This window comes from Octodon degus, unplaced genomic scaffold, assembly GCF_000260255.1.
Source record: "Octodon degus isolate 3935 unplaced genomic scaffold, OctDeg1.0 scaffold00217, whole genome shotgun sequence".
In the NCBI taxonomy this organism is placed as follows: Eukaryota; Metazoa; Chordata; class Mammalia; order Rodentia; family Octodontidae; genus Octodon; species Octodon degus.
Window position 1 is genome coordinate 3,414,087 of NW_004524793.1, and position 25,112 is coordinate 3,439,198.

The 25,112-nt window shown below is 39.8% G+C and overlaps 1 protein-coding gene across 3 annotated transcripts in view; it reads left to right on the top strand.

Annotated features, from left to right (window-relative positions):
- Stxbp6 (syntaxin binding protein 6) overlaps nucleotides 1-25,112 on the top strand; it is a 310,200-nt gene that overhangs the window by 98,564 nt on the left and 186,524 nt on the right. The gene's annotated exons all lie outside the window — the stretch shown is intronic.

Below are 25,112 nucleotides of genomic sequence, written 5' to 3' on the forward strand. Positions count from 1 at the left end.
ATTTATATATTTTGATAGTACATTTGGTAATGGCATGATGGAAGAATTAAGCTTACTTTAATTCAACTTTTTAACATTTCTTTCATTTGTGGTATGGGAGTGAAACTTTACATTTTGCACCCATTTTTAGCTTTTAAAAAATAAACCTCTGATTATTTAAATTTGTCAGAATGCATTTCAACCTGGAAATAGCCTTTATCAGAAAAAAACATGTGACTTTATCTTAGGCTAAAGATGAAATAAAAACATAGCAATTTGTAAAGAAGGACTTTTCAATGCTTAAAAAATAAGCATTTGAATGCATATAACTTGAAACACTGGTCTCTCTTCCCTAAAGAGGAATTGGATGATAAAATGTGGTTATTGTTAAGAGATATATGTATTTTCTAGTGTGCCAAGCAGTGCCTGGCACATAGGAGGGACTCAGTACGTAGTGACTGAGTGAAAGAAAGAAGTAACCTTCAATTAATACCTTTCTAATATTCTTTTATAAGATTCAGATCTTCAGTATATTTTTATATTCTAAATTTAGATCCTAGAGTTTGTTTAAGACACTAATGTACAGAATATATTCTGCTTTACTTATTTTGTCGCTGAGACACAATAGCCAACACCCTCAGATTTAAGAAGGAAATGTTTATTTTGGCTCATGTTGCAATGCGTAGTCAGCTGGATCCGGGAGGAATGGGAGAGAAAGCTGCTCTGCCACAGTAGGACAGGAAGAAAGAAAGTAATGGGAGGCACTGGGAGCGGAGACTTGTCCTCCCAGGTCCTCTGACCAGAGGTCCCCTCTTGGCAGCTTTCCTGTCTCCGTAATCCAATCGCCTTCCCAAAGCCTGACCGAGGAGCACATGAGCTTCTTCAGGGACTTTAGGTAGAAGACACCATCCATGCCAATAAAATTTGTTTTGCATTTGGGATGAGATGAATATGGAAAGAGCTCAGTATATAATGCTTCTATTTTTTGAGGTCTGTTTACTCAGTATTTCCTTGAGATTTCTTATAGAGGACTATCTGAAGAAAATCCATGGTCCAGAAGCCCCTCGAGCTTTACCCTGTATAATAGGTGTGATCAAGCTATATAGTTAATATTTAAATTGAAAATAATTATTAAAGCAAAAGATTTATTACCATATATTGCCCTTAAAATCCTCCCCGTTGATTTGAGCATACTTTTTTTTTTATTTAGCATTTTTTCTACTTTCTGAAATACTGAGGAAGTTCTCTTTCATGAGTGTCCCCATGAGTATGATTAAAAAGAAAACGTGGTAAATGTTGCATCGTGAAGCACTCATGAAAGCGGGATTCTCAGAAATTCTTCAGAAAGTACAAAGGATGGTGGGATGAATGCATTTGAAGCAAGAGAGAATATTTTGAGGGGAGTAATGGCGATGCATCTTTCACTGCGATGTTTTCTTTAAAAATTGAAAGAGTCACTGTATTTTTTATCATTCCACTTATACCTATAACCGAAAGAGAACTACTGCCTTTGCATTTTAGACACATGCTGTTGTCTTCCTTTTTGCTGATCGGAAAGTCTGCAAGTGCGATAAGGACCTCTAACAGCCTGGCTGTAGTGAAACAGCATAACCATTAGTCCTGTCATAGGAGATAGTGTCCTGGGACTTACTGGATAACTGCATTTACTTAACAAGTTGCCAACACCTTCAGTTTTAAAGTCTGAAAAAAAAAAAAAAAAAGAATTGCTTTATTGTTGCATAACAATAGGAGAACATTTCTTGTTCCGGAAAATCTTTCTTTTCATCGTTTTGAATTTTGAGAGGCTAGGTAGATAAAATAGATCTGACATTTCATCAGATGTTACAATGAAAATTGGGACAGGAAAAGGCCAGGCAGTGTTGGCACTGTTTTTAGAGTTTGAGTTTTTCTTCTAAGTGACTAGGAAGTAGTAGCCACTATTTTCTAACTTATGTGAGGCTTAGTGGCATATCAATCTCGATAAGGCAATGTTTTAATTAGCAGTTTGTGAAGTAGTTTTTATTAAGTACTTTCCATGTGCTGAGTGTTCTAGGTGCTGAGGGAATAGTTAGAAGAAAATGTCATTTAGTTCCATGGAGAGGAAGCAGTAAGGCATTAATAAGTTACTCACAAAAATGAACGGAATTATAAACTGTGAAAAGGCCCCAAAGGAAAAATCCAGATAAGAATCTGTGAGGGGAAGTTGGCCTTCTTGGGAGAAACAAGCACTTAGCAAAGTAGGGCTTCACTGGGCTTCCAGAGGATTGTGTGGGTGAGCAGGCATTCTGGGCAGAGGGAGCGACAGCTTCATTAACAGACTAAGATGGATTTTGGGCTTCTTTCCTCTTATTTGGTGCGACCTCTTTGTGGCCCACCATGGATGGGAAGCTGCGCAGTCAGAGCGGAGCTCAGAATGACATTGCCTTCCTGCCCTTAGAGAGGGCTTGTTGCTCTCTGGAGCCCAGGCCCTTCAGCAGTGGTGGTGTGGTGATGCCAAGCAGGTATGCAATTTGAATAGGTGCACTTTGTCCCAATTAGGGCAGGGTCTGCACATAGTGTGTAACTACTCTTCAAATACTCAGAAGTATTAAGTTAAAAACAAATTTCAGAGTGCATTACATATCTTCTAGCAAGCCAAAAACAAGGTGGTGGAGTCGGAAAATTGAGATGATCTTTTTTTGAGTTACGCAGCCCGTAATCCTAGCAGAAACAAATAATCTTTCCAGTTCATTCACGCAGTCTTGAGAAGTTAAGTGTCTCTCCTCGGACTCCCTGATTAACCAGTCAGGAGTGCTCATGTGGTGAAAGGCCTCCATGATTAATATGGGTAAGCATCAGAATCTACTTTTCTTTCAGCAGTGGTAAAAATTTAAAATACTAACAATACTAAGTGCCAACAAGCATGTAGCATAACATGAGCTCTCATACTGGTAGGAAGGTAAAAATCGATGTAACTATTTTGGTAAAAATTTTGGAAGTTTCAATAAAATCAAAGTTAAACTCTATTCTTAGTTATAAAACTGAAAGAAATAAAAACATGCATCCACATAAAAACTTGTCCATAAATATCCATAAGTTTTATTCACAAGAACAAATCAGAAATAATTCAAAGAATTATATATTGATTGAGTAAGTCATCTGTTATAGGATACTCTCTGCCAGTGAAGAGAAATACACTACGGTATATGAGCAGCATAGATACATTTCAGAACCATTATGTTGTCCACAAAGAACTGGGTGAGAGTGCGCTTCCCAAACCAAGTATCTTTCTGTCCCATTTCTCACAGTTACAATAATCATGTCTTGGTACTACCTCAGTGTTCTGCAGGTTAAAACTTTGATGGCTTTGGCTAGTGGTGGTAGTCTTGTATGCTAGAACGAGGCTATTAAGTTACATATTAGAAGATTATCAGTGAATACTTTGTTTTAGAAACTAGTATTCCATGGAAATCCAAAGTGTCTTCTAATATGGGTCTGGTCACATAGGAATTAGTTTTGCTCAGTTGTGGAATACAAAAAGTAGACGCCTTAAAAATTCTAGAGTGTTTTGGGGTCTGGAGATCTTTCTGCGAAAATCAGTGTGAAAAATTAAGGTTTTATTCTAAATCCTGGTGAATAAGAGAGTCTACCGATCGATAACTAAGTGGTTAACTGAAGTTGCATCATTGAATTCCCATGATAGCTTCTGTCATTATTTTTACTTTACAGAAGAAACAACAAAGACAGAGTTGTGAGTGTGCTGCCCAGGGTCTGATGGCCAGAGGATAACAGAGCCAAGACCCTCATGGAGTCTGTCTGACTCCCTAGAACACACACTTCTTAACATTTTTTCCAGGGCAGAGCTAGGTCTGAAGAAGAGAACTACCCCTTTCCCAAAAAACAATGTAACAACATTCCTGAAACAGGAGTTCTAATCTCTAAGGATTCAGAGGATATGCTGGCGGCCACTTCAGTTGTTCTAGTGGTTTCACACGCCAACAGGGTTTTCTTTTTCCATTCTCTCTTGTATGCATTCCAACACTAAAACCAGATGGAAACAAGGGAAAGCTCTTGACAGAGGCGAGTGCCAAAACATTTCATTTAAAAAGGAAACTCCATCTGTGTGCTCTCCCACCACACAGCCCACTGTTCGGAGCGGGAGTTTCACAGCTGACTCACTCTGGTTCGTTTGGATTAGTTTTGACTAATTGCAAAGGTAGAGCAAGTGGTGGTTAGAGAGATTGCAAACTAGGCAGTGTTCCTTCTGGAATGTGCCTGCCGAGGCACTGAATCACTGGCAAGCGGCCTAGAGAATAGCCAACCCAACAGGCACGGTTTTGTACATGCGCGCGATTTTTTGGGCTGTGTGGTTCTCTAAGTTCATGCTTTGAAAAGTTAACTAAATTAATGTAGTTTTCCTGTGATATAGAGAGTGTGACATTATCAGCTTTTACATATAGGTGGGTCATAGTCAAGAGCACTCAGGGATACTGAGAGTCACTATTGCTCCTTGTATTCTTCCACTCCGACTATTGCAGAACACAAGCTTAGACGTTGCTGATTTATGGTAAAATACTGAGTGTGGGCTCTGTCATCATTTTGAACTTCAGTTTTGTCATCTCTAAAGTGGACTCATATCCATTTCTCTCAGTGTACCTTAAAGAGTAACCAAACTTTATGTGTGTTTGTGTAATACCTGATATATAGAAGGCATTCAGCTTATGAACAATATTACCTTTTCACTAGTGGAACATCCATAAATTCTTGCCATGCAAAGTTAACTCATCTGCAGCAGATTAAACATGTTAATTTGCATGTGTGACAAGCATCTGTGACCCATGGCCCTAGAGCCCAGATCTGGTCTTATGAGTTACCTTCACCTCCATATTGTTTTCCCCTTTTCTTTTCAACTTTCCTCTCTCCCCCACCTCTGTTCCATCCTCGAGAGGAATCTCAAGGTCATTTTAACCTTTCTTTTCCAAATAAGACTTCTGTTAATTATCTTTCCTGCAAAATTATACACACTGCAATGTAAGGTAATGCTACTGGTTGGCACCTTTCTACTGCCTGTTTCAGAGTTTGAGTTGAAAACTTAGGCTTTGATCTCTTGAGTACTTGCATATTACTGGGTAAGTTGGATTCTGAAAAATGTCATGTTCAGCCCTCTTTGTCCAGCTTTGTGGGAGGCAAGAGCTGGGTTAGTCAAACAGGTTTCTGTCCCTGAAATGGGAGATGTTATTTTCTTACACCTATCTTTACTGGATCAAAAGAAAAATGGGAACAAAACATTCCCTAGGGTCAACCAAGTGCACTGTTAAGCAAACAGAAGTGGGAGAGGCCATACAGATGCCTGTGAGCCCAGCTTTCAGTCCAGCTCAAGTTCTTGTTTTTGTTCCTCCAGCTCTTCCTGTTACCCCTTCCGGTGTGTGTGTGTGTGTGTGTGTGTGTGTGTGTGTGTGTGTGTGTGTGTATTAGGGAGAGGTATGAATGAGTAATATTTCTATTTGTTAGTTACACTAACCCACGCACAGTTTTTTTCCAGAAGAAACTGCAAATAACCATCAGCTTAATGAAGTCACTATGTTTTCTAGATCATAACAAATAGGTGATGGGTTGCATTCTGTGCTTGAACCATGCACCTGTTCCTCTTCTGGCCTAGATAACACCTCCAGGTTGGCACTTAGCATGACTGGTTTTATTGGTCAGGTGGCTTTCCATTGACTTCCCCAGACTGAGGGCCTCTGGAGAGTAAGGTCAAGAGTAGACACCTCTCTGTCCCCAGGTCCTGATCCCAGCCTCCATGTGTAACAAATGAGCAGCCGCAGAACAGGCATAATCTCACTCCTGCTGACTACCCCCACACTCTGAGTCTGCACCTTAGATGGGATGGCCAGAGCTCAGGGCTCACTGTCTAAGTTTGAGCTCTGGACTGTGGATGTTACCAGCTGATGCTTGATTTGGCTTTCTAAAAAAAAAAAAAATGTTGCTATAATTCACACTAAGAAGCTCCCAGGTGGTCTTTTAGTCCCACTAGAATTTATTGGATTACTGATGGGGAATTTTTATGCTACCTAATGATTTGGTCACTAAGAAGAAAATGCAGATTTCTCTGATATATTCAGACCTGCAGAATCACTCAAAATGTGCAGTGCATGAATGTTTCCATTGGCGTCTACAGTAGGAAACTGTTACCTCAAAATTTGGAGGTACCTGACTGTTTTTCCTCACTCAGCATTCATATTATGGGGGAATAAATTATCATTTAGTGGCCCTGACTATATCTAAGCTTTCTTAAATATTCTTTTCTCATAGTCATCATTTTCAGTTCTACATGTCCTAAAAGAAAGCTTTTAAGGTAACAGTGGGAACGCCATTTTTATACTTTACTTTTCAAACCTCTGAAGATATTCAGGCCATCCCTCCTGCCCTACCTTTGCAACACAAATTATTGTTGCTCAGCCACCATTTGTGGGTTCCATGTGGCTGGAGACCTCACAGTACATTGTAATTTGATGTTTATATCTGCTCTACAGAGCGCACTGCTCTGAGAAGCCCACAGGGGCTGGGCAAGTGGAAATGGCAAGATTATGCCAGCCTCATTTTTTGCAGTTCTGAATTACCATTTTCAGGAGTCAAATGTGTTTTCAGATTAATGAATTTCAAAGCATTTTTCTGTAACTCTCTTGTTCCACTTTATTTTTCTTTGTTAAAAAAAAATATCACAGGGTGAGGGAGAACAGAAAAATTAATGGGCAAAAATTATGCAAATAACCTTGGCTTTTAAGGCTATCCTTTTCAATTCTTTTCCCTATTGTAATATTCTAAATATAATTTTAGGTATTTTTTTATTTAATATGTTAAGATGAATGTTATTTTTATATGCTTTTTGTGAAGAAATTTAAAAAAAATATTTAGTACCAGAGACATTTAGCCATTCATCAACTACAAGATCTATTTCTTTTCTCAGCGTTTGTCAAGAAAAATAATGACAGTTTTTTCTCCACTGTCCATACCTTTCTTACAGAGAGCAAACTGAGGAGCGCATGAGTAACTTGTTAGAGAAAACTTCTGCGCTGGTGGTTGTGGAATGTGGTGGGGGCTTCAGTCCTTCAGTCCTTTGTGACTCACTTAGTACTCTGCCAAGGAACACAGGAGCTTATTGCAAAACCTCAGTCTGCCAGAATGCTTAAAAGTAAAACATCCTCCTGAACTTTGTTTTACAACAAGTTAGCAATTTAGTTGATGTCCGTACAGACTTGCAGGTGTACTGTACATGTGTGGTTGTGCTTGTGTTCTGTCTTAGTTACTTTTCTCCCATTGCTGGGACAAAATACCTGACACTCAAAATTAAGGAAGAAAAGATTGACTTAGCTTACGGTTTGTGGAGGTTTCAGTCCATACTCAGCTGGCTTCAAGGCAGAGCAGCGCATAGAAGAGGACAACTGTTCATGGTGGTGGGAAACAGCAAAAAGCAAAGGCAAGGGCAGCACTTGCTATAGATGACAACCTCTCTTCCCTCCTTTTGTTGTATGCAGATTACCCACCCCAGGGCTGGTATGACTCTCACACTCAAAATCCTCGCATTGGATTCTGAATTAATCACAAACTCTGGAAGCTGCTCCATGGCTGCATGAGGCTTTGGTGGAACAACTAAACACAAAGGACAACATGTTCCTAGAGAAAAGGGAAGAAGGCACATGTCTCACCGGGAGTCACTCCTAATCTTCCTTCTTTGCCTTATTTTTCAGCTACAAACTCATTAGCCATCTTCTTTTTGTTGTTAGATGAGTTATAACGAAAGTGCTAACTGTCAGCCTGACACATTCACACTATTTTTTTCCATGTTGGTGCATTCAGTTAATGATTCCCATGAGGCATTAAATCAGATCTACCTTCTGAACTCAAGAACAACTGGAGTGAGGGGAAATAACTTCTTAGGAATTTTGTTCCTATAAAACTAGATTTTTGTACCTAGAAGAATTAGTAATGAATCTCAAAACTAACGCTAAAGTTTTTGTGAAAAATGAGGCCCACGGAGGTTGAGTGGCCTGACCAAAATTACACAGCCATTAGACTCAAGAAAGGAAAAGAAAAAATGTTTTTATGTCTTCTTGCCAACTTGCTCTTGATTGTGGTTGAGTAGGGGGTCACATGAGAAGGAGATAAATCAATGGCTAAGGTGAATTTCATGATGTATCTCTGTGTCATTCCTTTTCACAGTTAAGAAGCAGGTACCATTTGTCCCCCTCTCTCTTTGAAAGAATCTATTGGTTGCTGACCAAGGAAGCAGCTATATCTCTTCTACGATTTAATTATTATAAGGATGTGGGTTCCAATATAAAGGTGAAATATCCAGGCCCATTCCTCTTTTTTATTACTTTCTGTAGATTTCTGGACCCTGAACGTGCCCAGTAAAATGTTTTAGAGGAAAATGCCCCAAATGTCCAATTTGGGCCCATTACTAGAAAATGCCCCAAAATGCCTTTGTCTCTAAGTATGAATACTGCCTGATGCATTGGGTTGGAGTGAAGAAAACATTGCAATTTTAATTTTCTAACTTAGCTATTTCATGTAAGTTTTATATCTACCACCTAGGGCTGGGGGAATGGCTCAGTAGAATAAGTGCTTCCCTGGCAAGCACAAGGGCCTGAGTTCAACCCCTGGTTCCACCAAAAAAAAAAAAAAAAAAAAAAAGGCTATCTACCACCTTACATTAGAACAGAAAGTATGTCTGTAACTTAAAATTTGCATATATTGAGGTTAACACTCAATTTTTTATTGAGGGAATGAATAGTCAAAAATGGTTAGAAGCCCTGACAAAATCTACAGAGGTAGAAGTCTTTGCTACAGTCCTAATAGCATCTGGCCAGTGAACTGTAATGGACTTGTATAATCTCTGGTTCTAGAGATAGCTGCTTAAATAATCTTTGGCTTTAGAGATATTTGCATCCAGCTGTCAATAGGAAGCAGCAGACATCGAGAGCCCTGCATCCAATGTGTTCCCTAATTCCATGGCTTTCTGGGAGGTGGACAGCCAGCTGTTGTATGGCCTAAGTATCTAAACACGGGGGAGTGCCCGTCACATCACTTAGCACCATGTAGTTGAAAATCACAGCTCTCCTTTTGGGAGTTGTCTATTCTCATTTTGGAGCCTGAAGTATGCCTGAGACAATTATTCGATTAAGTTCTGACAGCAAGCTTGACTTGGACTGCATGTAAACATTAGCAGTTTTGTGTTTAAGACGCTGTCATCATGACTGGTCTGGTTTATTTTGTTCTGAAGCTTCTTGGCCTTTGGTATTGCTTAGAACAGGGAAATCTACATTTCCTTTCCAGACCTGACAGCTGCTGATTTATTCAGGGGCACCTCATTCCTCTCTTGTACTGCAAAGTCCTGGTTCCTGGTTGTGTAAATTTTTTTTGAGCTAGGGCCTTTCCTTTTTTTGTAGATAATTATTTCTCTTTTTAAGTCAGTTGTTAGACTTTGTATGTAAAGACTACTTACACTATTTATTTGTAGCACCTCTGTACTAACCTTGTTTGAGAAAGACATTTTTTGAACTGGAATTCAAATGCACTACTCTCCCCTATCCACAGGGAACATGTTCCAAGACAGCTAGTGAATGTCTGAAACTGTGAATTTTGCCTTATATTTAGTGTTTTTCATGTCTGCACATACCTCAGAAAAAATTTAATGTATAAATTACCCACAACAAATGATTAATATAAATGCCTAGTAAATTAGAAAGATGATACCAATATACTATAAAAAAGTTATTTAATGTCTATGAATTGTTTATTTCTATTTTATCTATGAATTTTCCATTGAATATTTTAAGACCATGGTTAACTACCAACAAGTAGTAAGACCATGGTTTACTGCTGACAAGTAGTTCTTTTTGGGACTCAGAAAGCTGAACTACACACAAAGGCAGATCGCTTAATTATGTCTCTAAAAGGTACATATATGTGTCACATCTCACATAAAGATAAACAGAAGTTACAATATTCTCCTTTCCATAGTATTTAGCACTGCTTAGACTATTAGCTCTGGGTTTGATTTTCCATGAGTACGCATTTCAGGAACTGAAGCAGTTACTCCATTCTGCCTATCTCTGTTGGCCTCCCTTTTTGTCCTGTCCAACCACCCTCTGATACTAATGCCCTCTGTCAGGGCCTCTCCTTGCTACCTTAATGGCTGGCCCCTGTTCCTTCATTCTGAAGTCACTGTGTTTCCTCTCCAACCATCCTATAAGCACATTTTCTTGGAGCAACTGATGTAAGGTGTTCAGAAAGGGATGGTTTACAAAAAGCCTTTGAAGACTGGTATTTGAACATCTTTCCTGGGGGAATTTGCACATTAATAAAGTAGAAATCCCTTTAAAATTGTTAATACCCATTTTGTATCATCCTAGATGATTATATCTATCTGAGATTATATCTATCTGGTTTGGTGCACACATTATACTATCTTGATTTAGTTTTGAGCATTGTTCAAGATAGCTTATTTACTTGTCTGGCATTTTTCTTTTTGATTTTTAAGGACTCTTTCTGTGAACTTGTATGTTTTCCGGTTTTACCTAGAATTTAGGGCACCGCCTTTGAAGTAGCCTTTCACTTCATTTAATTTGGCTTTTTGTATTTTAGCAGATAATATTACTAAAAAAATGCAAGTTCACACAAAGAAGCCTCACTTTACTCATTTTCATAAAGTGACTTACTAACATCAAGGGCACTTAGCATTATAAAGCCTACTTCAGTTTCAAAGCAATGTGTTGTGATTTTTGTTGTTGTTGTTTTATCTCTGGCTAACCAGCCTTCCAGGCAAAATTCTCTGGCTTTAAGACTGTGATACAATGGGAATCTTATTGCCAAGAGTTTGTTTTTTTTTTTTACATATTTTAAGCTTTCTTTCTAAAGTCTGATTTTCTGAGCTCCAGTTAGCTGTGTGAGCATTGAGGTCAGAAGAAGAAAGGAATCTTCTTCTCCATAGAAAGAGCTCTTTGAGTTTTTACATGAAATACCTGGCCTGTCACAAGCAAGGGGAAAGTTTTCCAGAAAAGTGTTTAAATTTCCTGTGACTAATTTTTGCCTTGAGGGAAGAAGAGGATCATGGTACTTAAAATCTTTTATCACTTGGTGTTGTACAGTACAGTTAGTATCACTTAGAGTTATATCAATCTGTTCAGTAATAAAAACAAAATTTGACTGGAAATAATTTACTTAGATTTGTGATTTAGGCCACTCTAGTTTTAGCCTAGGCATATTGAATCTGGCTTTCAAGTCTTGTTTTTTATGGGTCCTATATTATAAACATGATTTTTCTAACTTTCAAATGGGTGTTGAATAGTTCGTATATGCTGGAGTGCTAGGTGTTCTATATTGACACGTACACTTGTGTGTGAAGCCTTTTTTTCTGTTTATTTTGTTGTTGTTGCTTGTTTTTTTTTTTTTTCATTGTGGCTCTTGTTTTTTTGTCATACATGCATGGAGTGTTAAGTGGGGGAAAGTGGTGGCCCAGTAATGCCTAGTCAAGTACTAGCTGTATGTGAATCATCAGTGTTTCTTCGCTTTTCAGGATCAGGCTAGCTCATAAGACATCCCTCTGTTTGAGAGTGAAGGCTTTGGAGAGAGAAAAGCATGCATTTGATTGATGCTTCTGTCACTACTGACTGTGTAACCAACAGAGAAGCCACCTCTCCTTACATAAAGTGCGGACTGAAAATTGCTGTCTTGGAAGACTATTTCAGTAATTACAAGAATAGAAGAGATGTGCCTACATCACCTTGCTTGGTCCCAGAAAATAATAAGGCCTAATAAAGATGGTTTCATCATCATTCTCATGTAGCATTTGAAAGCATTCCTCTCTTGGGTACAAGGACTACAAGTGATCACCCACCTGTCAGGGATGGAGAAGACAAGAGTTGCTGATGGCTGCACTTTCCTCCATCAAGAGTCAGACTTCTAACAAGGGGCCAAAGAGGGTTTTTCCTTGAAGGAACCTAACACACTTTAGGCTCCTGATCACAGTTCTATCACTATTACATTGGCCTATGTCAAATTATCTATTTTGAAGGTAGAAATCATCTTTTCTGGAGGACAAGTCAATGACAAGCCAGTAGAGTTTTCACTTAAAGGGACGCAAGATGTTGATGGATGTAAGTGAGTATGCCAGGAGATTTAAATATGGCATGAGATAGATGTAGGCCAAATAGCTTAGCTGATTAAAGGACCTACAAGCAGGTGTAGAGGATGGGGGTTCAATCCCCAGGCCTGGCGTGCCGGCCCCGCACCCAGGGGGTGCTGAGACAGCAATTGAGGCTGGGCATAGTGGTGTGCATCTGTAATCCCAGCTCTTGGGAGGCTGTAAACAGGTGGATCACTACAAGTCCAATCTAGTAGTGAGACCCTGAATACCCTATATATATATATATATATAGTATGAGAGTGTGACTACAGTCACAACTCTGTTCACCTCTCAACCAGACCAGACCTCTTTCTAGCTGCAGTCAAGAATATGCCTGTCCTCCGAGAACTGACCTCACTGAGGCAGTGAGCTCAGCTCATACCCATGGGCTTGGTGTAGAAGGTAAAGGAGACCACCGTCACAGCCTGTCTTTGGCCCTGGCCCACTGTGAACCTCAACAAATGCTGACTGATGGCATATTGAGCATCGGCGCGTGGGGTGTAGGATGTAAGTTAGAGGAGTGCAGAATACTGCAAGCTGTGGCTTTATCTTCATGGAGCTTAGGATCCACAGGAACATTCAGAATGCCTAAGAAGTCAGATGTTTAAATGAAGAACACAGTGGGATCCACTGTAGCTGTGCTGACAGCCAAAGTGCCCTGACTCTGCCCTCAGTATGAATGTGAATGTCAAATATTGGGCTTTGCCAGCATGGTCAGTTCGTGTGTCATAAAAGCAAAACCACACAAACACCTGCCTTATTGTTTAGTGTGAGGTTCTTTGCTGTGGGTTTTGTTTCTGTCTTCCTGTGTGAGTGCACATGCTGTCAGTTCTTATTTTCTTCTTCACATGCCTTTGTGGGACAAGAGTCTTCAATTCTAGCAGGCAGCAGGCAGCTTACCTGAGTCTATGTGGCAATGGCTTATGCCATGTGCCTAGGCCCCAAGGAGTTTGAATTCCTTGGAGTTTGATAACATATTTACAGGATATAAAAGAAACTCTGAAAACCAATTTCTAGTTTATCATTTTATTTCTCCCAGATTCACTTTTATGCAAATGAATTCCATTCTTTCAGATTTTCTTTTACCATTAAAGACTTTAAAAGCCAAAGCCTCTTCTGGGGATTAACTCTGCAGTGTCTGTCTCAACCGTGTCCAGATGGAGACCTGTCCCTGCATTCATACGGACAGAGGTGAAACCCTATTCTGTAGATGTTTCTGCCACTGCTGTCTGATCCTGCCCCTTCCTGAGGTCCTGTTCTATCTGTGGAACTTCAGTGTATTCAAAGGAGCAGAGATTTACCTTGTTTATTGTAACTATCTATGAGCCCAGTTACCTAATGGGCATTGTTTTCCTCACATTCCATTACCCAGTTGTCAGGCAGTTGAAGATTAAACCCTCTCTTGTGCTTTTGTATACATTTGAAGAACAATAGTAATTGTACCCTGCAGTGGAGGAAAGAACTTGGGCTTGAGAGTTGGATAGATTTCTTACACAGATGCTAGCTGTGTAGGCAAGTTACTTCCCAGCTCTGTGTGTTGATTTCCTCAGCTCTTAAGCTCATTGTTTGGTGTGGCTGTAAAGATGGGAGGAACATATGAGCCACACTTAGCTTGTATGCTTGCATAGTAGGTGCTATTGCCTGGACGATGCTGCTACTGTAACTGTTATGTGCCTGTGCTTTCAGTACCCTGGCTCTGGTCTTGTGGAGAATTTGGCCAAAGGAATCCCAGCTGCCATCACCAAATCACCTGCAGGTTGAGACACTCTGTGCCCTTGCTCACTTCAGCTGCTTGCTGCCGACCACTGGCCTTATGCAAAGCCTGCTTGCACTCTGGGCTTTGGCTCCAACCTCACTGTGCCACTTGGGTCTGAACATCTTTAATCATTGCTGATGATGAACATATGCTAGCAGTGCAGCCCACTGCCCTGAGTAAAGCATGCAGTAGGCAAGGCATTCATGTTCCAAGGTGTCTGCTTTATTAGCAAGGAGAAAAGCTTGGACCCAACTGGCCACATCAAAGAAAAGTGATACACATAAAGCCTGGCCTTCCTGCCTGTTTACTGATGAAGGTGTTGAAGGTATGTGGTTATTATGGCAGCTGAAGAAGAAGCCTTTGGATGAGTGGTTCGTGGGTGCTTTGACCTAGGATATGGGACTTCTAGTCGGGGCAGTAGACCCTAGGTAGCTGATCACCATCAGACTGTCTGGGAGCGTGCTCTTTGGCCTTTTGACATTTGGAAGAGTTGACCGCTAAGTATCTTCCCTAAAGCTGCAGGTTCAAGATAATTTCTGTAGACCAAAATCTGTACAAGAAGAACTTTCAGATGGAAACAATAATAAAGGTAGATGACATTAATTCAACATGCATTGTATGCCAGTTACTGGAGCAAGCAGCTTACATTCATGATCTCACTTGATCCTTACACCAACCCTCCCAGAAAGCAGATAGTCTTATCACCCGCTTCCTCCTGGCAAGGAGACTGAGGAGTAGAGAAATATAGTAACTTGCTTAGCATCAGAGAGCCAGTAAATACTGAAGCAGGAATTCAAAGCAGACTCCTCTGTCTCCTGGGTCTCAGCTTTTAACTCAGACTGGACAGAGGAGCTTCCTTAAGTCACATCATTCCACATAAGGCTGCAGCCCTGCTATGGCTCATATGCAGAGGCCCACCCAAACTCACATGCTCAGAGGTAGGGCCTTCGGGAGGTGACTGGACCGCGGATGTGCGACTCTCATCACTAGGTTGCTCCACCAGTGGGTCACTCCTATGTGGTACGTCACTAGGGACACAGGCTAGAGGGTGCAGACCCCTCTTCATCCCTTGATTCTTCTCTGATGCTCAGCACCATGATGTGAACTGTTTTGTCTCTGCTCCTCTACATAGCACCCTGCTTTGGAGCCAGCGCACTATGAGTGAAACCTCTACCAACTATGAGCCAAAATAAAATGTTCTTCTTTTAACTTTTGTGTGATGAATATTTTGTTCCAGCGATGAAAATGTAATGGATAGCCCTGCTCCTCAGAGAATAGTTCACTGTGGACAGAAGCAAATGGGGGGATTATTGCTAAATTTATTTTTGTAGCTTTGTTGTACTTCCCAGTAACAACTTTACTTTGTGGGAAATTGGTCTGTATCCTCCCAGGTGCCAAACTGCAGTGGGATCCAGACACCACTGACTTCTCATCACTAGACTGTGCACATGCCTTTTTCACGTCCATGGTCACGCAAAGTCAGCTCTCTCATGAGTGTGTCCTTTTGCCTACCATTAAGGGTCACTCACTAGAGACTGGGTGTGGTGGCACGTGCCTGTAATCCCAGCTCTTGGAAGCCTGTAAACAGGAAGATCACTATAAGTCCAATCTAATAGTGAGACTCTGAACACCCTGTAGACCCTTCCCTAATATATATATATATATATATATATATATATATATATATATTACCAAAAAAATGTATCACTCACTAGCAAAGAGGCATTGATGATTCATGTAGGCACAGCAAAGGTTCCTCATGGAGTTTATACCACATCTAGCAACAATGAATGCAATGTCCTCTGGTTCCCTGAGCTCTGGTCACACTACCAGAGACTGTTCTCTCAGAGCCCTCTTGTTATTAGTAGTATAGAGCTTTGCTTAGCTGAGTCTTCCTTTCTTCTTCATTCTGCTTCCATTCTCCATTTCGAAGAGCAGTTCATGCCTTTTTCAGCTATTGCCTTAGTTAGATTTTTCTCACTGCTGGGACAAAATACCTGATACCCAAAATTAAGGGAGGAGAGGTTAATCTGGCTCAAAGTTTGTAGAGGTTTCAGTCCATACTCAGCTGGCCCCAAGGCAGAGTGGCACATGGCAGAGGGCAACAGTTCATGGCAGAGGAAAACAGCAAAAGCATCAAGAGCAAGAAGGGAGGATTGGCAGAGAGCAAGCCTCTTTTCTTCCCTTATATTGTATGTAGGGGACCCGCCCCAGGGCAGGTGCAGCCTTCACATCCATAATCCCAGCATTGGACTGTAAGTCAATCAAAAACTCTAGAAGCCCACTGCATGACTATATGTGGCTTGGGGGTCACAGGTAGATACAAAGCATAACAACTGTTAACTCTTCCTAGCATATCCAAACCCATTTTATCAGAGGCAAAGTGAAAATAAAGCAACTCTATTCATTATGACCACACCTCCAGAAAGCAGTTAAGCTTGAAAAAAACTTTATTTCCTCTGTTTCTAACTTAGTTACAGAACTAATCAATCATCTTTCAAGTCTGGGTTGAATAACTCCTTACGTGCATGACTATGATGATAGGTGGCCTTTGTTGTCTGTGGAAAGGTACTGATCACTTACCTTTCCAAGAGCCAGTGACCAGCTTCCTGACTGTGTCCTTCTTAAGTGGTGGCAGCTCCTGCAAAGATCATCAGCCTAGGATGTCATCCTCTTATAAAACTCCCTGAACTATCACCCCAGCCCTCCTGAGAACAAGTAATATTCTGCATTCACTCTGTAGCTTCCAGTCCTTCCTCTTATCTATGTCCATTTTGAGGGAGATCCTGACATCTGCTATTAGCATCAACACTTCTAAGCTTATGGCCACCATTTATCCTGAAGGTTTTTAAAAAATTTATTCTGGAGATAAAGCAAATGTGATCAGCCTTTTTCATGGCATTTAGAAGGAGAGAGAAACAGAAATCATCAGGCATAAATCACTAAGTTAGTGTCTATAAAGGAAAATACAAAGCAAAGGATTTGCTATTCACAGGAAGTCAGTGGCACTGGGATATAAGGCTTGAAAATAGTTTGATAGAAGTGTTGGTGAAAGGTAGAGCAATAGGAAAGGGCATGCAAGGTAGAACTGTACAAAAGTGTAAAAGAGAATATACCCACCCTACACTGTCCACTAAGGATGGAGCAGAAACATGTATGTAAACACAGCACTTTCATATACTCACAGGCATATAGAGAACTTAAGTTATTTTGGGACATGGTTGCCCCTGGATAAAGTGCCTTTGGTCACATCTTCTTCGGTTTTGTTTGATGAACCACATTTTTTGACAGCATTAAGTAAAGCAAGGGAGAAAACACATAGTTTTGTTCTGTATTTAGTAAGATGAAGTGTTTATCTGATCCATAATGCGTTTTTTTTTTTTTTCTACAGGTAACAAGAGTTTAAAAGCCTCATTTCAACCCAGAATTTTTGTTCGAATGATAAAACGAGTTTTAATTGTGAGGTTGGGATGAAATTTTCATGATTCACAACAGGAGGTGCTGCTTTCAGAGTATGAGGAGTCACAGACTTGTCACTTTAGAAATGTGGTCTTACCTAGAATTAAAAAAAAAGAAAGAAAGAAATGTGAAGTGATACTTTGGATTCATAATCTTTATGGTTTTGTTTTGTTTGTATTTTAGAGAAGGGTCTACAAGGTGTTCAGGGTCTCACTACTAGATTGGACTCATAGTGATACGCCTGTTTATAGCCTCCCAAGAGCTTAGATGACAGGTGTGCACCACCACACCCAGTCTCAATTGCAATCTCAGTATGCCCTGGGGGCACGGCTGGCATAGCAGAAATGGGGATCAAACCCCCAGCCCCTGTACCTGCTTACAGGTACTTTATTCCACTGAGCTATTTGGCTGGCCCTATGTTTGCTTTTGATGGACATGTTGCCTTTCAGTACAAACACAATAATTTTCCTGAGTCTACTTCAAATAGTGGGTCCCATTCAAACATTTTTCCTTTCCCCAGGGGGAATGAGTTTGGCATCTTATATCATTCTGGTTTTCATGGTTGTAGCACTTTACTTCTTCTAAGCAACATGAAGGCAAGAGATATTGCACATAGAGACTGATTTTTCTATTAAATTATTTGTTTTCTTATTGAAAATGTATCTGAAATTAAGAAGCCAATCAATCTGTGAAAAAAATATAGATTAATATAACAAGATTACAATTCTGCTCATAAGTCCTTATGAACATGAAGGAGATCTTGGGAAGTGGCATGTGGTAGGAAGGTGTTTTCTTAAACTGTTCAGAAGTGGTGATATCATGCAGTAGTTGGTAAAGGTGTGCATTGTGGGACATTTTGTCATTCCATTTTAGTATTAATATTATACATTCTTATCTGATCATAGCCTATTTAGTACTCAGTTGAACAACCCATTCTGTAGACTTTACTTTTTTTTTTTTCTGGAACTGGGGATTGAACTCAGGCCCTTGCGCTTGCCAGGCAAGTGCTTATTCTACTGAGCCATCTCCCTGGCCCCAGCTTTTTCTTTTAGTCAGCTTTTCCTCCAGTTTAAGGAATGTTTAGTGTCTAAGAATGGAGACTTTGTTTTTGGAAATGTCTGTTTTACATAACTGCTGCATACATGGTGTTCCTCTTCCTACTTTTGGCTTCCTTCCCTCTCTGGTTGGCAGCAACTCTTCCTGGTAACTGGCCATTGCATGTCCTTCTTAGGAACGTGCATGTGATGTCTCCTAGAATTCTGTGAAACTCTCTCTGCATTTTCCCATTTACTTCTCCATTGCTGTCCCTGTCATCACACGATGCTCCACAGTCCCCATTTCTTTTAAAAAAACCATCTGTGTTCCCTTCTGCGGGCTCTTCCTGGTGTGACTGTTGGTACTATTTGATCGAAAGTCACATATTTTTACTCCAACCAGTTTGGTCTCAGAGAAGCAGAATATTGGGAATTCTTTTGCATTCTCTTTCAATGCAGAGCTCTATGTTAATGTTACTTTTCTTCTTTGTTTTCTTTTTCAGAAGACCTATCTCACCTTGTCAATCAAGATTAAATCATTTGCAGAGACATAGACTGCTGGGCCACTTTAATTTTCTATTAATAGGCATTTGACTCTGGTAGCAGTCTTGTCTTCAAGGGTATTTGTTTTTATGTTCTTAGATGGGCTCTACAAAACTGTTTCTGTAAGCATACCAACAATGCTTCTGTATCTTTCTCTTGAAAATTTACCCATTCAAGACTCCAGGCACCCTACCAGCTCCTCTGAATAGCTGCCTTCCTTGGAGTGGTCTGTACTTGTGTTGGGTGCTCAGTACCTCCCTTTACCTTTAGCCCACACCAGTCTGGCTAGGTCCTCCCCAATAACCTCTGTTTTCTTTTTGTTTGTTTTTTTTTTTGTATTTTTTAGGGAAGGATCTACAGGGTGTTCAGGGTCTGCCTACTAGATTGGATTCATAGTGATCTGCCTGTTTACAGCCTCCCAAGAGCTGAGATTACAGGTGCGCACCACCACGCGCAGTCTCAATTGCTGTCTTATCGCACTCCAGGGGCAGGGCCGGCACAATAGGCCCAGGGATCAAACCCCTGTCCTTGCATATGCTTGCAGACACTTTAATCTGCTAAACTATTTGGCTGACCCAAAGTTCAGAAGGATTTTTTATTTTTTTCTCCCTTCAGATGACTAAAGGGCAAGTCTGGTAAGGCATGAAGATCTGGGGATCAAAACACAGAATTCTGATCCTGACTGCTTTGCTTAAGCAGGCATTTAAACAACTGAACTAATGGGCTGGCCCCCTAACCCTTGTTCTTGTAGTGGCCCCCAAAAGTTCCCTGGGTGCCATTTCCAATGGCTCCTTTCTCGTCTTCTTTGACCCCATCTGTCAGAAGCACTCAACTCAGTCCATAGCCTCTGACATCAAATCATTTCTTTCTTGGCATCAATAAACTTTATTCTTTCTTGTTTGTTCTTCCACCCTGTCATTTTCTTTTTCTTTGTCTCTGAAGTTGTTTTCCAGACACACGTTTTTGTTGTAACGAGAGACCAAACCCACAGTCATTTTATTTCTATGTTTTCATTTTAAGACAGGATCTCACTAAGTTGCCAAGGCAAGGTTTCAAAACTCACAATCTTCATGACTCAGTCTTTCATGGTTCTGAATTACAGATATATGTGCCATGGTGCCCATGTTTGTTCCTTAGTTCATAAGTATGGGGACCATTAGACTGTGTCTTGAACTCCATTCTCCCACACTTTCCCCCTTTTTCTGCATTCTTACTGCTGACATCAATAAGTATATGAGGCTATTTTTTAATACTATTATATTTATATTGTAGTTTAGGTAAAGGAATAAAATGAGAATTCACATTTTAGGAACTAGGATAGAGAAAATATTCACAAATGGTGTTATGACTAGATAATTTTAATTGATTTTCTTTGTAAGTTTCTATAACAATTAGCTTCAAATATTTGGCGAATGAAAGAATAGCTGAACTTATCTCTCCATGGCTTCAAACATCTAGATTTTCTATTAGATACTAATTCCCATACACTCCTTCTAAGTAGGTGTATATTTCTGTCCACATGATCTTGGTGCAGCCATCATTTCATATCATTTCCTTTCACACATCCACATCATTATTCTACTCATTTGACTGCATCCATTTGGAAGTATTCCAAATCTGGTGTGTCTTTGAAATTTGCCCTAGTTTCTGATTTGAGGAAAAAGTTATTAGATATGTTTTTAATTCAGTTAACTTTGTGATGGATTGAACAAGTTAATGCATATTTTTATTACACATAAATCCCTTAGAATAATACATAGCATATAAAGCTTGGCAAATGTTCACTACTACAATTATAGTTTTTTAAAATTGCTGCTTTTTCATAGCATCTGAAACTCAGTAATGAATGCATTCCATGATGAATTTATTCATCTGTTTATAAGCATAGTGGCAGTGATGACTTGATCTGACTTCTCTATAGTCTTGTTTGTTTATTTATGTATGTACTGGGTCTCACTTCATAGTTCAGACTCATAGAGATCCTCCTACCTCAGCCTCCCCAGCGCTGGGATTATAGGTGTTCACCAGCGTGCCCAGTTCTAGATGCTGGGCTGACACATTGTACGGTACCAGGGGTTGAACTCTAGACCTTGTGCTTACCAGACAGGTGCTTATGCTGTGGAGCTATCTCTTTATCCCCAAGGCTCAAGTTTTTGAATGTGGTCCAAAGGCTGACTGGTGCTGAACAATGAGATGATCAGAAGTTAAACTCCTAAGGGCCACCAAGAGACTTGCCAAGCTACCACATGTGGAAATGTAAGCCAGGAATTTGTTTCGTAAAATGAATTTTCTAAAGTTCTGAATTACTAAAGTTTATGAATATCTGCTAAAGTTTATGAGTTACTTTTGTACTTAATAAATTTTGAGGACCTGGAGATATATTTCTGAGAACATCTTCCATGTAGTAGTTATTTAAGTGGTTTTGGAAGCATAGACCTTAATGAATATCGAGTCCACTGTGTCACATTGTTAATAGTAAGTAGGAGCCTCATGAGAGTAATCTGCATCTCAAAAGTCATGTCCTTTGCTCGTGGCATGGTTGGGGCTAAAATTCAGGCCAACTGGCTCCCAGTTCTTGTTCCTCACTCTAAACACACACCCCATTCCCATGTAATGACACACATAGCTTTCCAGAATACCATCCATAAAGCAGTGAAGGGGACTGGCCTAGTATAAAACAGATGAAAAAGATGGTATAGGAAACAGGGGATCAAGAAATTAAATAGGTAACTCAAGAGGAAGGGGACTGTGATGGAGTAAGAATGGCAGCATAGGTTTTAAGATTGGAAAGCTTGAGAAAACAAGATAGAATTTTTTTTTTTTTTTTTACAAATATAGTGAGGAGAGTTAAGGTAGAATAAGTAAAAGAGACATACGTAACTAGGAATGTATTTGTTCAGGCCACAAGGTTCCTTGTTAGTGATTTTAGTTATAGATTGAAAACCTTGATTTGAAATTCTTTAACGAGTCAGCCAGGTAAACCCTGAAGAGTGTCCAAAAAGATCCCACAGCCCCTTCTAGTTCAGCATCTCTAGTTTACATCTGAACATAACAGATGTCTGGTGCAGGGTGGTCTGTTCAAATTGCTGTCCTTTTCACTGGAAAACACAGTGGGCTTCAAAGGAATCCCCCCTGTGTGTGCCGAACAAAATACTTGCTGTCCTTTTCATGCTGATGGTTCAGGGGTATGTGACCCTGATACAGCCAAAAATAACTTCATTCTTGGAGGTTCTAAACAAGAAAAGTAACAACTGTGGTTTCCTACCTCTACCTGAAATTCCGTGTGTGTCCTGCCCAGGTCACACACAACCTCCCTGCTCGCTGTTCTCCATGGTCCCCACACCCAGGTTGCAGGAAGTGAGGAGATCTTTGGAACCATGGCACATCTCAAGAGTTCTCTGTCTTTGCATGTGGAAAAATAAATTGTCACCTTTCTGCATGCCTAAGTTTCCTGAACTGAAAGCCTTTTGTGTTAGTCTTGGTCCCTTATGGAAGAAGCTACATTTTGACTGGCTAACGGAGGAGGGAGAACAGCAAGGTTCTGTCTGTTATCCAAGGGGAGGTAAAGCAAGGTGCCTAAGAAGTTCATGTTGCTTAATGCGAACAGCATCAGGTGAATTTCAGTGATTTTTAAAAATAAGCATTTTGATTCATGAAATTACTCTTTTAAATAAGAAAATATAGTCATTACAATTCTTCGGTGCTTCTGAGTCAAAATTAAAGCACTATTTAAAATTTATAATGATTTATTTGAAGGTCAGGATATGGACATTATTCTAATTTTGAAGCTAAGCATTATTTTTTTTATTTAATTGTTCGTTTGTTTATTTATCTGCTTAGGTACTGGGGATTGAAGTCAGGACCCTGTGCTTGCCAGGCAGACACTTATGCTGCTGAGCTATATCCCTGGCTCTCTTTTAAATATTATAATCCAATTACATATCATCACATTAAAAAAATATTCAGTGCACTAATGAAGAAAAAGTCACTTTTCTTATCCATAAAAACTAAGTTTTCAACAGTCCTTCTTTAATTCTAAATTAACCTGCCAGTTTTCAATGAGTTTTAATTTTTAATAAAGAGTTCAGAATTTCAAAAACATAAAACCAAAAGATGTAAATGTTTAAAATTTTGATCTTGATGGAACATTTCAATGAGTCATATTATGGCTTTTGTTTAGATGTCCCCCCAAAGCCTCAGGCAGTCATAGTTGGGGGCTGGAGTGTGCAACTGATTCATGGTACAATGATAGGAGGAAGGGTGCTAGGATTAAGGGTGTGGATGCTATCTACCCCACGGACAGTCGGCCTGGACACAATATGGGAAACAGAAAGAGGCTTGCTGTTCGTTGGTTGTACTGTGTTACTTTCTGCTTGCTGCTTCTGCCTGCCCTACTTGGCAGTGAACTGGTTCTCCTCTGAGATGCCCTCTTGCTATGCCACCCTACCTTAGAGCCAGCTGATTACTGATTGAAACCTCTGAAGACTGTGACCCAAATAAACATTTCCTTCCTGGTTAGTGTTGGGCATTTTGTCTCACCAGTGAGAAAAGTAATCAATATAAGTCGTTTATCCATTGGGATTCTATTCACTTGCATCTATGGAAAACCTATGAAAATGATGGCTTACACATACCCAGAGTCTATATTTTACACATAGCAGTGAGGCATGGTTACTGCTCTGCCTTTCAGACATGTCTGCTTTACCTGACTAATCATTTTTGGCTGTAAGGGGACCAGGCCACCTGTTGATCATGCATGTCTTTTAAAATTTATTTTTATTTTAAAGAGAATAAAAGAACACAACAAAATTTTAAAACAAAGTAGCAGGAGGGTAACAATGGTTAATGCATTGCATATTATTATCTTTAAATTACTTATTCAAGTATCAATTTGAGATTTTTATAGGCAAATGGATGCAACTTGAGGCCATACTCATAAGTGAAATAAGTCAGACCTGCATGTGTAAACATCATACTGTCTCTCTGGTGTAAGAACTTGGAAGAGTAAATAAAATCCGAAAGGTACAATAGATACTGTGAAAGGGAAAAAAACTGCTCAAAGAGAAGGAACAAGTGGGATGAGAGAAAGGAGGGAAGAGAGAAGGGAGGGAAAGGAAATACATATGTATATACAAAGGCTAGCGTGGATAATTGTACCGCTGATTTCTGTTCATCTGTTGAAAGGAGCAGATAATGCTTCACTTTTTTTTCTCCTTTTTAAATTTTTATGCTCATTTTTGACAAACTTTACATGCTTTTATATGGTGATCTGAACAACTAAATTCAAGACAACAATATGCAATATAACCACTATTATTGAATTCCTATAGTTTTTGTTTAGTGAAATTCTGTATTGTTCCTTTCTTTCCTTTTTTTTTTTTTTTTTTACTATTTTTAAAAATTTTCTTTTAAAAAGTTAGAGGGGCCAGTGAGATAGCTCAGCAGACTAAAGTGCTGATTTCATCAAGCTTAGGCAAGCACAGGGACCACAGTCTGATCCCCAAAACCACATGCAGCACCAGCTCAGCCCCCAGGGTGGGCTGAGCCAGCCAGAGTCTGGATAGAGTGGCACACATGTATAATGCAATGGGGAGGCTAAAAACAGGAGTATCACCACAAGTCTGAGTGCGTATTGAGACCCTGAAACAAGCAAACACATTAGAAATAAACAGAGCTGGCCAGATAGCTCAGTAGATTACAGTGCCTGCTTAGGGAAATGCAGGGGCTAGGGGTTTGGTCCCCGGCCTACTTTGCCAGCTCCTCAGGGCACTCTGAGAAGGCGAATGGAACTGAGCATGGTGGTGTGTGCCTGTAATTCCAGTGCTTGGGAGGCTGAAAAAAAAAGAAAGGATCGCTATAAGTCTGATCTGTGTAGTGAGACCATGTAGAGCCTATACTAAATACATAAAAAAGAAAAATAAATCAATAGTCAGAATAAAACACATAGGCATTTTAATTGTTCAAATAGTATTATCAGAAAACTTTCTTTTCAATGAACTAAGAGAAATGAGTCGTGCAACTATCTTAACTGTCTTGTATGTATAATTTTCTATATTTTCTTTTCCCTTTTTTTTTCTCCTTTTCTCCATCCCAGTTTCTCTTTCCTTTTAAACCATTTCTTCTCATTTACAATGTCTATTGCACATTTTGGATCTTATTTACTCTTTTAGCTTCT